The sequence below is a fragment of the Octodon degus genome, unplaced genomic scaffold, assembly GCF_000260255.1.
Source record: "Octodon degus isolate 3935 unplaced genomic scaffold, OctDeg1.0 scaffold00085, whole genome shotgun sequence".
Taxonomy (NCBI): domain Eukaryota; kingdom Metazoa; phylum Chordata; class Mammalia; order Rodentia; family Octodontidae; genus Octodon; species Octodon degus.
Genome location: NW_004524661.1, coordinates 6,807,525 through 6,822,761, shown reverse-complemented (window position 1 = coordinate 6,822,761; position 15,237 = coordinate 6,807,525). Strand labels below are relative to the sequence as shown.

At 38.9% G+C, this 15,237-nt stretch overlaps 1 protein-coding gene across 6 annotated transcripts in view; it reads left to right on the top strand.

Annotated features, from left to right (window-relative positions):
- Positions 1 to 15,237, top strand: part of Tenm2 (teneurin transmembrane protein 2) — a 935,290-nt gene that overhangs the window by 209,276 nt on the left and 710,777 nt on the right. The gene's annotated exons all lie outside the window — the stretch shown is intronic.

Here is a 15,237-nt window from a genome sequence, read left to right as displayed (position 1 = left end):
CTTAAAGTGCTGCACAAGGAGAAGTTGGGGAAATGCATCTGAGCTTTCAGGTAGTTGTGGTATTCCCTGTAGCAAGCATGTATCTATGCTAGATGGGATTCCACTGAGCAATGCATATCAAGATGCCTAGGCAGAAGATGATCATACAACTCAGACAACGTTGTTACGAAACAGCAGGAGCTCTGCAGGAAGTGAATAGATGTCTCAGACAGTGCACCATCTAACATGCAAAATTGTGCTACATCTTTAGATCAGTGGTTTCCAGCACCCCTCTTTCTTGTTTTTCAGCAACAGGCTTATTCATGGTGCTTCAGTAAGGACTGGGAGAGTGGGGTTTAGCCTAAGGATAGTAACACATACAAAGTTAGTCCACCCTGCCTAAGAAAGGTGAAGAAGAAAAGGGCGGTCAAGGATATAAGCAAACTCTTCTAGAGAGAGATTGATACAGATACACAATGGTTCTACAGGCCTCCGCAAAATAGAGTTCATACTTTATTACTCCAGGACCGCATTCACAAGGTATGTGGCCTGACTCCTCTGTGTGTATTTGTTCTTTTCCTTTTTCTCTGCAACTTGGGGTTGCTAATTCATTACTGCCTCTTCCCTATAACTCTACTTCCATATAGCTATAGCTTATTATGCCTTCCCTGACATGCCTCTCAACTTGAACTTTCACCTTCAGCTCCAATTTTTTTTTCAGTACAGGGGATTGAACTAAGGACCCTGTGCTTGCCAGGCAATCACTTATTCTACTGAGCTATCTGCCCAGCACTCCAATTCCTAACACACACACACACACACACACACACACACATATATATATATATATATATATATATATATATATATATATATATATATATATATATATATATATATGTTTACCATCTACTATCTGGAGGTCAGGACTCACTCCTAGTTAATTACACAGACTTTGGTGTGTTAGAAGTAATACATGGATCGTATGGATAATACCATGACCACAGGAACCTGACAATTTGGGAGAGACAAGATTGTGGTTATTCCTGCAGAGTATTGTAGGCAGTCATGTGCTATGACATAAAGCCTTCAGAAATAACTTAATAATACATGAGCTATTCTTAAGTCAGAGACAGAGGCTGTCAAAACTAAACTTTCAGTGCCTTAGATGCAAGAGATTGATACACAGCCATTGCTTGAGTCAATAAAAGGCAAATGTATAACCAATATTTGAATTTGTTTCCTTGAGACATGCTCAGTGAATTTTATTTCTACCTCTCTGCATAGAAGAAGAAAAAGATTTAAGTGGGACTTGATTTTTGAGTCAGGGTCTATCCATCGATTCTTAATGAACAGATTGTCACATAACTGGAACTAGACACGGCAAAACTTCTAAGTGTGCTCAGATACTCGCCAAAAACATTCATCATGTACGATTCATATTGGATGTTGGTGAATCATGCTTATCATGGTGTATGACTAGTTCTTGGAGGAGCCAAACACTGAGATGACATTTTAATATGCCTTCTGACTTCTTGTGGAAATCCTTATTATCTCATGAATTAATTCCAGTAATATAGACTCTGTGAGTTTCAGGAAGTTCTGGCATCTGCACTGGCAAAATACTGCTCTTGTGTTGGAGTGTGAAATTTATGTGGAAAGCAGTCCAAATGTGGCTTGACCACCTGAGGCTTAAACGTGTAAAGGTTAGCTAATTCAGCACTCTCTCAGTCAGCGCTTCCCTTGCGGAGTGCTGGTGACCACCGCAAAAGTGTTACCCCTGGAAATGAAATTCAATTAAAAGGCTATCGCTCCCTACTCCCCACCCAAAAAAAGAACATTGGTACATGACACTAATTTGTAGTATCCTTTGAGTGCTGAACTTGCTATATTAATTCTCAATTTATATAACCCAATTCTATTTTAAGGTTTTCATAAAGCCTTTTAGTATTTCTAATAAGTATGTTAAGATATATTCTCTTGTATTTCTCTTTCTTAAAAAAGATTACCAGTTGAGTTTTTCCTGACCAATTTTTCTTAACATCCTGACTCTTTAGTGCATTAAATACTACTTATAGTACTACAAGTCCTTTGTATAGTTAAACATGGAGTGACTTAAATATTCTGCATAAATTAGTTTAATTAGAAAAATTCTTATTTAGAGATGGCCTTATAACCATTTCCTTGCATAGATGGACGGTATGTCTAAATTGCTTTTGAACAAAAATGAAATTCTGTTCTAACACTCTACCTTATTTCAAGAACCAAAGGAGTAAGAGTAAGGACTGGTTGTGAAAGAGGAAAGAGCATTGTGAAATGAATAATGAAACAAAGAAGGTTTTGTCTAACCTTTTCCTTAATTCTCTGTAAGACTTTGGAACCACTCAGCTACTTTCTCTGAGTCAAGTTCTCCCCTTTGTAAAATAAAGGCTGTGGAGGCAGGGAAGATTGCTCAGTGGTCTAATCACTTGCCTGGCAAGAACAAGGACTCAGGCTCAATCCACAGTACCGCATGTCATGCTGTTTCCAGAACTCCAGGCGTACTCTGCCAGCCCCCAAAACTGGGTTTGCTGGCACACACCTGTAATCCCAGCATTGGGGAGGCTAAGACAGGAGGATCACTATGAGTCCAAGCTGCATAGCAAGACTGTGTTCCAAACAAATAGATAAAAGATTAAATTTTTAAAAAATAGTAATAATAAAGCTACAGAGTACTTAGGATATTTTGCATAGACTATTTACTTCATTCCTGATGGGAGATTCATCCTTTATAAAATGGTATAAACTTACCCTAGCAGAGATTAAAAGATTAAAAAATCTCATAATGCCTGGGTTGGAGACTACTATGCCGTGGAGATGACCGTTGATGCTGCTACTATGTACTAATTTGACCACTTTACCCAACAAATGTCCTTCAGTCCAGTTAAAAACAGGAACCACAGCTTCATAAAATAATGGACCTCCATGTGTGAGTTGGTAGTAAATTAGTTGGCTTGGACTGTTCTAGCAAATTCTACAGGCTGGGTGGCCAAAGGCAATGAAAGTTTTTTCTCCAGCGGTTCTGCAGAGCAGGAATTACAGCACTACAGTCTCAGACCACCATAAAACAGATTTGAGCTTTTCCTCCCCTCTCCCAGAGGACAGGTAACCTCTGGGTTCTGGCCACATTCCTATCTGCTCTTCACTTCACCTTCTGCTCTGTGTGTCTGGGTCAGTCTCCCTCGGCTCCTTTAATATAATGGAACATTTGATAGCATTTAGGGGCCACTCGAGTGGGTAAAGGAGCATATGTTCCTCTCATGACCACACATAATCATATACTTTAGCCATGCATGGTGCTGTTCATTCTTGTGCTATGTGGGGTAACAGCTCTAAGTCCCAGGAATTAGGATAAAGACATATTTTTCTGGGGCCAGCACTTACCTGACTGCAGGTAGGGTATCAGTGCAGTAGTGCCCTACTCCTGAGGGGAAGCACCCATCCGGAATGGCCTGAGCTTTGCACTCACGAATGCAGATTCCACTTGGTTTTGCTCAATTTTCCAATTTAAAAAGTGAAGTTTAAAATTTAAATGTTATCTCTCTATATTTACGCATTGTAATCTGTTACTTGATGCTGAGTCACTGGGGGGAAAAAGACCACATACGACGAATAAAACTCACCTCTGGACCACATTTACTCTAAGAGCTGCCAAGGTACGATCGCAAAAGAGAGAAACTTGGAGAGAACATTTTGTATTACCAAATATTTCTTTAGCACTTAAAAGTATATTCATTTTATACTGACCAGAAGTAACCTTTCTGCTTTGAGAAAATAGCTCCCAAAATATAATCATTTCTTTTGAGAAGAGGCATTAGCCCAAAATTTCTTTTCAGAAGAGGTTACTGGTTTCTTTGTGTGCTCTCCATTAACCAACTGGGCTTCACAGTCATAGAACAAGGGTCCAAATTCAAAGTCTTAAATGTAGGGTGACACTGGAGTATCTTAGAGATAACAGTGTCCTAGGTTACCTAGTATCTCACAGTTTCTAGGTTTTCATCTTGGCTACCACAATGATGCTTCTTTAGAGATAGGCAAAGCCATGCGCATTCTTTATAGACTCTCAGCCCACTTTAGTCTTCATCTGGGAATCAGTCAGGCATGTTAAAATGCCATGTCCTTTGGGTACATCCATTGTTGACTAAACAGTCAACAATCATTCCAGTTCTTTAATACAGAGTGAAAGTGTCTGCAGGTACCAGTGAAATGATCAGTAGTTTGTAGACGTTCATAAATGCCAGTTTTCTCTCTGGAAGACAGCACAGTAGCAGCACCTACTTCCATACAATATTTTATAATTAAAGAAGTTAATGCATGTGCAGTTTAGAAGAATGCTGGGTACATAGTAAGTACCTAAGTATGACCTATGATTGATTTTTATCATTATTCCTTAGTATTACCGAACATTGGTAAATGCTTCCTAATGGGTAACAGGACCTTGCAGCTCTTCTCAAAACATAGCATGTATATAATTCACTTGAACATCCTATTCAAATGGAGGTTCTGATTCATTATGTTTGGGTGAAATCTAATTCTAAATTTCTAGCAAGCTCTCAAGTGAGGATGGCACTACCAGTATGTAGATCATATGTGGAGTACCACGGTGACCTGTAGAACTGTCTGCCCAGTAGGGTACTTTGAGGAGCTTTGTACCAATGGACACATGTACTACACTGTCCCCTACTCAGCATTTCAATTTAATTCAATGATGGTGGTACCCCGGGCTAATGGTATTGTTGTAAAAGTTCATCAAAGGCCTCTGATCTGTAGCCAAGGGAGAAACCCACACTCCTGCTATGCAAGAATTTTTATGTGCTCACACATAGTGGAATAAAAAACAATGTCATCCCTTTCTGTTAAAGAGTAAAATGCTTACCCCACCTGGAAGAAGCTAGAAGCATAAACAGTAACACATCTAAAGTGGTGCCCACAGCCAAACTTGCAAAAATATCTTACACGAAGTTCAATATTTTGGTATTTCCCAACCTGGTGCTGTTAACAAGAATCATCCCTTGTTTGTATTTGTTAATCAGCTTGATGAGCAGTTTCAGTGTTGATCTTCCCAAACTGCATTGGCTAGTTTCCAAATCAAGTGTATAAATTATACACTGCCCTCTCTTCAAACTGCTTACAAATCTGTGTAAGAGGATTGCTTAGATGAGCACTTGGTCAGGAGTCAGTCAGATGTGATGCGCCTTGGATGACGTACTTTCATGTCAAGGAGTAGTGTTTTGACGAATATCAAAAACTTGATCATTTTAAGGTAAGATATTCTTTACACAATGTATTTCCTACACAGTTATTTATAGATCTTGAGCCTCAAATTATCAACCAGAGCAATCTATTTCAAGAGCCAAGGGGAAACATATGGCCCAGTGCAACTGAGATTTGCTATCGAAAAGAGTGCATGAACATGCTGGTAATTCCTTAGCAGAATAAGGAAAAGAAAATGCTAATAATTTGGGAATTTCCATATGATTGACTTCTTCATATATAAAGCACTCTATGTGGTGTCACTAATTTCCAATAGACCTGAAACCTAGAAGACCAAGTCTAACTTTTTTCCATTTCTGTGTCTATCCATGATGACATAATACCAACTTTCTTTTTCCAAACTGGAAATATTCTGTATTCTCAGATCAAGAGCACTAATGTAGAAGTGACTTTAGATTTAACATTTTTATCGGGTTGTAGTACTTTCTAAGAAGGCGAAGAAAAATAGTTGGAGAAGCAAATAGTGAATGACATTTAAGTTCTAAAGATTATTTTATTTGTCATGTGACTTAGCTGATACTTGTAGAAGAATATACTTTATGTTATTTTACTCCTATTATCATTACTATACACCTTAAGGTGACTCTATTATTTCCTACTTGTCAGAGAACATAATTCAAGAGTAAATATGTCTTATTTCATATATAGAAGTTGGCCTTCTTATCAAAGGCCATACACTCATCAAAGAAAAACCTACTTGAGGAAGAAAGAAATATATTTATAGCCTTAAAAACAAGAAAACATAAACAGTTCCTAACCTGTTCAGAGTAGAATCTAGTGCTTTCATGAAAGAAGCTACTTCTATTGCTGCAATCCATATATTTAAAATGACTAAATGGTTAGGTAGGTAAGTAGGTAAATTTGAAATTTGAAGACAGCCATCTCCAAAACAGTAAGACGTGAGTGTATATCTTCAGGTACCAACATAAACCTCTATCAAGAAATAGTACATACTTGTGCAGATACAAACACACCTAGAAACAAGAACAGAATAGTCTGTAACAGATTGTTAACAGTATGGCAGTAAGAATTGATGGTTCTTTCTCTTTTTTTTAATGTTTCATATCACTTATATAATCAAAATCCAGTGACAACTGTTGACGACTGTGGAAGTGCAGTTTGACTATTTTCCCCTTCTTTTGTCTTGTTTGCACTTCGTGATTAGCTCAAAGTCAACCTTCATTATTTTTGTAAACTCTTTATTTTACATTATAAATACCAATATAAAAAATAGTAAAATAAATACCAATATACTTCTTAAAAAATTTATCTAAAGCTCTCCCCGTAGAAAGTTAGATTTTTCATCATTGTGCCTATTCATTGACTAATGGGCTTATTTGTGCCCTTTAACATAAATAATGCCTTCTTTATTAGCATACATTTTCAGCTATTTTAAGAATAGACTAAAACTTCAATTTGCACATTTTTCAAATAGAGAAGACAGATTGTGGAATTTTGTTGAGAACATTTCATAACTTAGTTATTTTCTCGATGAGATCGCATGCCCCACATCTACAAATTAAAAGATGAGAGGTTTATTTTGGTTCATAGTTTATAGAGGTTTAAGAGTCTCCAGCTCCAAGGCAGGGCCTTGTGACAGAGGACCATGCAAGAGGAAAAGCTAGGTTTGGCAGCAAGAAGACAGAGGAAGAGGGAGGGAGGGAGGAAGAACAGAGAGAAAGAGAGAGAGAGAGAGAGAGAGAGAGAGAGAGAGAGAGAGAGAGAGAGAGAGAGAGACCAACCCTTCCAGGCCATGCTCTCAGAGACTCACCTCCACCCCCTAAAATTCACCTCCCAAATCACAGTTAGCTGTAATCTCATCAGTGAACTAATCCTGTCATGAGTATCATGTCCCCACGATCCATTCACCACCCAGAACCACCACCTACGGACACATAAGGTTTTAGGGGATGATTTAGATATAAACCCTAAGAGTTGATGAGTATATTTGAGGGAGTATTCTGTTCTCTTATAGGACATACGACAAATCAGAAAACAATGGATTCAAATATAGTCAACCCCCATCTCCTAGTATTAATCGTGAACACCAATAATAAGGAATCTTTTCCCAGAGGTCTTTGGCCTCTCATCACACTCCATTCTTATCCACTCCTACTCCCTCATACACTATATGGAGGGAGAGTTTTCTTATTTACAGAGATGGGAAATTCAAATTTCTCATTGCTATATCAAAGGCACTCATTTGGAACATAATTTTTCAATGCAAAATGATTATCTCTGAAGTGTAACACAAGTCCTCATGTATAGGCAAAGCCAAAGAATCACGTTTGCTATGCCTAAGATTTGGCAAAGAACAGCCCTCAAACTCATCACAGGAAAACATAGCAGTTCTCATGAATTTGTGTATAAAGGATTTCAACCATTTGAATTGTTGAAAGTCAAGCCTGGGCATCATTTTGCCATTTTCATTGTGTTGGTCAACTTTTTGTCACAATGGCAGAATACTTGAGATAGACAACTTAGAAGGAGGAAAGATCCATTTTTATTGAGTGTTAGAGATTTCGGTCCATTGTCACTTGTTCTGGTGTTGAGGCAGACAAGTGTGGCAGGGGACAGTGGTAGGGAAGAGCTGCTTGCTGCACCTTGCTCTTCACAAGCTAACTTTCCTCCCATGGACTCTGCCTCCTGATGGTCCCACCCCCTTCCTTTAGTGACATAGGCTGGGGACGACTGTTCAGCCCAGGAACCTTCAGGGAACATTCATGATTGAAACCCCACCATTCATGTAATTGTAGCAAACTTTAAAATCCACTGTTTATCCCCCCAATTCTGTGCATTTTGTGGATTCTGTCTCCATCCCTGCATTTCCCTCTGCCTGGATTGTACAGCATTCACTGATGTTAATTTTTCAAAAATAAGAGGAAATGACCATTTTCATTTAAAGTGCTCCATGACCCCCCAGGTAAAAATAATCATTTGCTCACCTTTGATCTCATATTTTGCATATTTCTCTTAAAGTCACTCCTACATTAAGCACATTAATTGTGCCTTATGAATTGCAGATTAAGAATTCGATAAGGCCTTGGACTATGAATCCTTCAACTGTAGTATACTGTAGGCACTTGTTCATTGAATAAAGACTTAATCAAGTGACACAGACCTGGAAGTCCTTGCTCTGGAGAGAAATAGAATTAATCTTTCCTATCCCAAGGGGGCCAGGAAGTTGCCTGCTGCCCTGTCAAAATGGCTGTCTGCAGCAAGACGCCTTGCAGGTTTTCTGAAGTACCTACAGAAAATTCATCTTTTCCACAGAGGGCCAGTGGAGAATTTGTAAACTATTCAAGTTCACATCCATTACATTTTTAAATAAACTCTTACAAGGTAATCAGTATGTTGCTTTGATTGCTATATAGAGTCATCCTCCTGAAAAATTTCACATTGCCTTTCTAAAAGATAAATTTTGGTAATTAAAATGTCCAGCGAAAGCTTGACAATTTGGAGGCCTGCGAACTAGGGAGCAATCCTGTGTGATGCAGTGTGGCAGTCATGTGCAATAATGGGAAAGGGAATCATCTCAGGTAAGAAAGGTCAGTGGCTTGCAGTGCCCCTAGCCCATCTGGAAGTCCAAATGGACTGCAGGATTTCTTGGGCTAGTAAGATACAGTATTTGGCTGAGTATTCTGCCCCTCTGTGCCAGGTGAAAGAGAGTGGGGACTGAGTTTGACGTTAAGAACAAAAGAAGGGTGCTACATTTAGAATCCCAATTATGTCCCCTGGCCCATTGCATTAGTTTAGCTATGTTCCTTACTCTGAGCCTGAATAATTGCTCTTTAAGCTTGACATATATTAGTTCCTACTTTAGAAGTTTGTTTGGAGAAATACATTCAAATCTGTAAAAATTTTATCATAATACTTGGTAAACACTAAACAACCTGCAACTCAAATATCTTTTTGTGTGTCTAGCTATATAGAGATTTTTGCTAAGTTTTCCTCTTTTTTTATGGTACTTGGGCCTTAACCCAGGACTATCACAATGAGTTACACCCTAAACTTCAGTCCTTTTTGCTTTTTATCTTTTTTGAAATAGGGTCTCACTGAGTTGCTAAGCTGCTCAGGCTAAGACTGAACTTGTAATTGTAAAATGTCAGCCTCCCATAGCGCTAGGATTGTAAGTCCGCACCACCAGCTTAGCTCCAGACTTTACTCTTTGAGTCTACTATATGCTATATAATGTTTAGTGCAAATAAACAAAGATGTTCAAACATCCAGCATTTATAACTAAGTGGTCTGTAAATGATATTGGTAAATGACTTTGGAATAATCCCTGTGGAAATCTTTGAAATGAATACCCCAGGGTTCATCACAACCTTGCTGTCCTCACTGCGTGTTTGTTGAGGACACTGCAGTCCCCTGATGAAGGTCCATCACAAACCAATCTTTTTGAAAATCTATATATCTCTGTATAATTTTTCTCTAATTTTCTTCTATTTGATTTTTTGTTTGCTTTTCACATGCTAGAATGCCGGATACTAAAGCAACAAAGTTCTAACTAACCAGCACAAGGTCCCCATACAGTGCTATCCCCACCCTGGCTCATTAGCCAGGCTCCCGGTCTTTCCAACTCCTAAGACCCTGTTCAGGCTTTTACATTTAGACGGAAGGAGATTGACCTTCAACCTCTAGCAGCTACCTGCAGCCTTTAAACGTTCCGCAATCATGACTTTATGATTCTATAACAAGAATCCATTCCCATGCTTCTTGGTTAGGTACCATCTCTTCTAGGCTTCAGCACCATGTGTTCAGTTTCTACACTTGGGAAAGCATTTGTGTCTGCTATGGAGTGCCCAGGCCATACCTTCAAACTGGTGTGTTAGAACACCTGGAATAAAAGCAGAGACAAACCAGAGACCAAGTGACCTTCGAGGAGGAGATCCCTGACCTTGAAAACAAAGCATTTGCATGTGCATTCACACTAACAATTGATTGGGTTCTATTGACTGCTACAGAAACAAGTGACTGTATTAGCTTATGAAGCCACAAACAAACATGCTTAAAGTTAAATTTTCTGAATGCCATAGACGCTTCAGTCTTTTAACTCCAGAATACCACTTGAGTGCATGAGAAGCAAAGTGACTAAGGTTTCAGCATGTATAGCAAAAGCACTGTGAGTCTTGTGGAGACCTCAAGTCAACATGTTTGAAGCTGATGAATGGAACAGAGAAGATGTGATGCAGTACTGTAGCAAGCTTGATATATACATCACCTCTTACTAAGAATGATCGACTCTGTTCCTTGACGCTTTTTGTGAACAATGTCCTTTGTACTAAGTGACATAAATGCACCTCAAAGCAGCACTCCTCCAATTTGAACTGCAGAACAAAAGGCCACCATTCACAATGAGATACACACAGAAACTGAGAATGGAAACTATAGAACAATTTGACATCAGCAGAATCTTTATTTTTCTACAAATTCATTTTCATATCTGTAGCAGATTGGAATTTTCCTTAAAAAAATCAATTCACAGATAACTGCAGAAGGCCTGTTGTAGAAGAAACACAATAAGGAACAAAAGAATTAGGAATAGAACTGTCAAGAGCAGCCCAAGGTTTCCCCGTATCTGGATGTGTAATTGTACTGTACAAATAATGTCCAACATTCCTTTGTTAGTTCTGCCTGTGTATCAGGCCTTGGAATTAATACTCTTCTTACATGACATCTTTTCATCCTGCAGGAATTCTGTGCACCAGGTGCTTTTAAGGTCCTCGTGGCCCATCACATGTTAGTTCCCAGCAGAAAGTCCTGATTCAGATGGTCAGTCTCATTCCATCCATTCCACATTGTCATGATGGGCTTCTGATCTCAAAGGCTTCCTCAAGATCCTAGGATGGCAGAGCAACCCAGCTCCTCACTCGTGAGCTCCATTCAGGTAGAGCCCGGCATGCAGGGCCCAGCAGTGCTGGTTAGGAAACCCACAGATTTATCGTCCTGTTGCTGGATTCCTTTTTCAGCAGAAAGTACAGCTTTTCTTCCAGCAAGTGGACTTAGATGTATGTTTACTGTCTCCCTCAAATATGAGCACTGCTGGGGATGCATGTTGCAAATGGCAGTAATAGCATTTGAAGTAGTCCTGCTAGAAGCCCGGGAGCAATCTAACTGCATTAACTCCTCCATCTGAGTGGAGGAGACTGAAGAGGGTACACGATACAGCTGAGCTGAAGTGAAGAAAACAGCAATACACAGGTCCATGACTGCAACTATCATGATGCCTAAAGAGGTTTCACTTACTGCCTTCCAGGGAATGACACCAGGAGCACAGGACAGCTATTCTGTTTACAAATCTCCTAAAACTTTCAAAGTAGCTGAAATAGTGGCTTTCTATATATCTTAAGGACTTCTGCTTATCTGCCCTTCTACCTCATAGATCTGAGTAGCTGAAACTTGATATAGGAGAATATATACTGCATATGCTGTGGAGCTCAATGGCAGAGAGCTTGCCTACCATACATGAGGCCCTACTTTCTCTCCCCAGAACACACAAAAACACATACTCTCTCATACACACACACACACACACACACACACACACACACCCCTATTGGTGACTCCAAAGTCCTAGCCAAGACTGTAGACTTCTCATATATTGTCTTTAAAAGCCACAGCCCACAATTCTTTCTTCGTGAATACAGTGTCTGCTTAACTTATTACTTATCATCTCACATGACTTTCCTAGCTTTATGAAGGTATGATTGCCAAATAATAACTGTATATATTTGCAGTATGCAGTGTAATAGTTTGATGCAGGTAGTAGACATTGCTAAATTATGAAATTAAGCCATTTCCTATGTACCACCTCTCATACTTGTGTGTGTATGTTTGTGTGGACACTGAACTCTTTTTTTTTTTTCTTCAAGATGCTGGATATTTTAATTGAACATTTCAGTTTCACAACATGAGGTAAAAGGAAGTACAGTTTTCCTTAACCAGTATTTCACACAGCTATAGTACAATATTTTAGACTTCAGGGATTTATGAGGGATTATATTTCTCAAAAATTGGGAGCAAGTAAATTTAACTTAATTTTATGAAATTTCCTGTTGACTCTTTACAATAATAACAAGTTTTAGTTACATAAGTCTCAGGGCCAAGTTTTAATCACTCTGATGTCTTCAGATCTTAAGTGCTGCTGTTTCAATCACTATTAAGTAATTCTACTTCAAAAATGAGTTTTGCATTTGGTAGAATTTTGGCATCAGGCTGTCCTTTCTTTCTGCATGCCCATTCTGGTTCCATCTCCAGTCGGGCCTTTTCACCTTTACTCATAGTCAAGAGTGCTTCCTCTCATCCTCTGATAGCTTTGTCCACTCCAACCTTAAAACATAAAGCCTTGGCATTTTTCTTCTTCTTTGAACTTGCTTGAATGTTAGTATCAAAAACTGGCCCATGTTGTAGTGTTCCTGTGTACCAGTAGTGAACAACATTTCCCTTTTGGGGAAAGTTGGTTTTATCTCCCTTTTTCAGAATAGATTTTGTGTATTTTTTTTCAAAGTTTTATAAGACCTACTCTTAACAATTTTCAGTTATACAGTTCATCATCATTAAACACAGATACTATGTTGTACAATAGATTTTCAAAACTTATTTATCCTAACTGAAATTTGTGCTCTCTGACCAAACCCAGCTCTTTTCACTAGCCCAGACAAGCACCATTCTGCTCTTCAATTTTATCTTCAAAGTCATTAAATTTGTTTTGTCACTTCCTCTCAAGAAATAGTGGCTAATAAGTTCTCTTGCACTGTCTACTCACTAAAACGCAAACATTTCACGCTCTGTCCTTGAACACTAGCAACCTTTCTTATCCTGTTCACTGTTTTATTTACACTATAAAGTAGATCATATGTCCTTGATATGATGGGAGAAACAACACCCCTCAGTATTTTTTTCCAACACATTTTCACGTATTCTTAATGGCAACAGACACTGTCTCAGAATAAATGCAGGTACTTCGTGTTTTCAAGAGACATTTTAAAATATGCTATTTCAATAGAAGTTTAAAGGCCATACCTTACCCTGTTTAAATATCTCTCAGTATTAAGCGTGTCTCCACTTTGAATTTTCTTAAAACAAATCTATTAAGTTGTCCTAGTGTATTATTCAATCTCATGGTAGGAGTGTGCATTTTATCCATTTACAGGTAAGGAGATAGATATTGACAAAGTTAAATAATTTAACAGGGTGTAGTAGGACATGCCTGTAATCACACTTTTTGGGGAAGCTTTGGCAGAAGAAGACCAAGTTCAAGCACAACATGAGCATCTTAGCAACACTTTGTCTCAAAAACAAAAAATAACAGTGTACTAAAGATGTAGAAATGTAGCTAATTTTAAGGTCCTGGGCTTAATCCCCACTACCACCAAAAAAAAAAGAAAAGGAAACCTTGATTAAGATCTTAAAACTGTGAATATTATTCTTTGTCTCATTGACACATCTAAAGTTTTATTAGTCAATGTATACCAAAATAAAGGTTAACTAATGCCAATCATTAGAATTTATGTATATGGGCATGTATATATGCAATACCCTGTAAGCAGATGTATAATCTGGTCTAGATAATGAAGTAAAGCAAAGGACAGAGGCCAGGGAGATAGCTCAGTAGAAGAAACACTTCCCAGGCAAATGCAAGGGCCTGAGCTCTATACCCGGTTCCGAAAAATAAGAAAAAAAAAATTATTAAAGCAAAGGACAATGGTCATAGCTTTATAAAGTATTTATGCAGCAGAAAGATAAAATAGGATTCCCCTAAAGAAATATGTACACTAGACTGTGATAGGAGATGAACTTCTAGGTCTTGCCTCTAAACCTGAAGTTCTCCAACTTTGAAAATAACTAGGGAAGCCTTCTACAAAGTAATGAGGTATGAGACCAGCCAAATAGTTCAGCAGATTAAAGCACCTGCAAGCAAGCGCAGGGGTGTGGGGTGCGATCCCTGGGGCTGCCGTGCCAGCCCCGCCCCCAGGGCACACTGAGATGGCAATTGAGACTGGGTGAGGTGGCGTGTGCCTGTAACCCCAGCTCTTGGGAGGCTGTAAACAGGCAGATCACTACAAATCCGATCCCGTAGTGCGATCCTGAACACCCTGTAGACCCTTCCCTAAAATACAAAAAAAAAAAAAAAAAGTAATAAGATATGAGTAGAAATTTGAAGGATCTTTACTGTAAAAGGTAGGACACTAGAAGGTTCTAGGAGAAAGATAGGGAAGCAGAAAAAGTACAAATATGTAAGGATTGGATTTGAGTGAGAAAAGTACATGAGAAGGTTAGGAAGGTTTGAAGCAGGATGGGAGTCCGGAGTCATAAATTAGACAACTTGCAAAAGCAAAGAAATGTACTTGATCAGAATGATGGTTCCCAAGCTTACAGATACCATGTTCATACTAGTTTTAGGGAGATTTCTTTGAAAACCTTGAGGCATGTGACAGAAGCTTGAGAAAGACTTCACACTCAGAGAAATTAGGTAGCTGTTCTTCTGCAGCCAATGAGTCGCATGGCATAAGGTGAAGGGCGGACTAGTGCAGGGAAGGTCACGGTGTGATACATAATTACCACATGTACTGGAGTCAAACAAGTTCCTGAAATTAGGGTTCAAATTATACTTCTACCACTAGTCCAATTTCTGATCTGATGTAAATATTGGTCTATGCAAAGGCTTAAAAGAGCAACAGACTTGAGGCTTGGGTCACAGCACCCATGCATGTGTCTATGAGGACACATATGGATCATGAGGCAGTGCCCGGGGCAATAACAGGCAATGAGCTAAGGACTCTTCCCCTGCCAGGGGTATTCAATTATGGATGAAAATGGTAATAAGTGTTTACCAAGAGTCAAAGGAGGATTACATGAATGTGGTATGTAAGTTCTCAGGGAGTAGGAATACTCGGAGGGGACTCTGGGCTGGGGGGTGGGAGAGGGAGAGAGAGGAGAGAG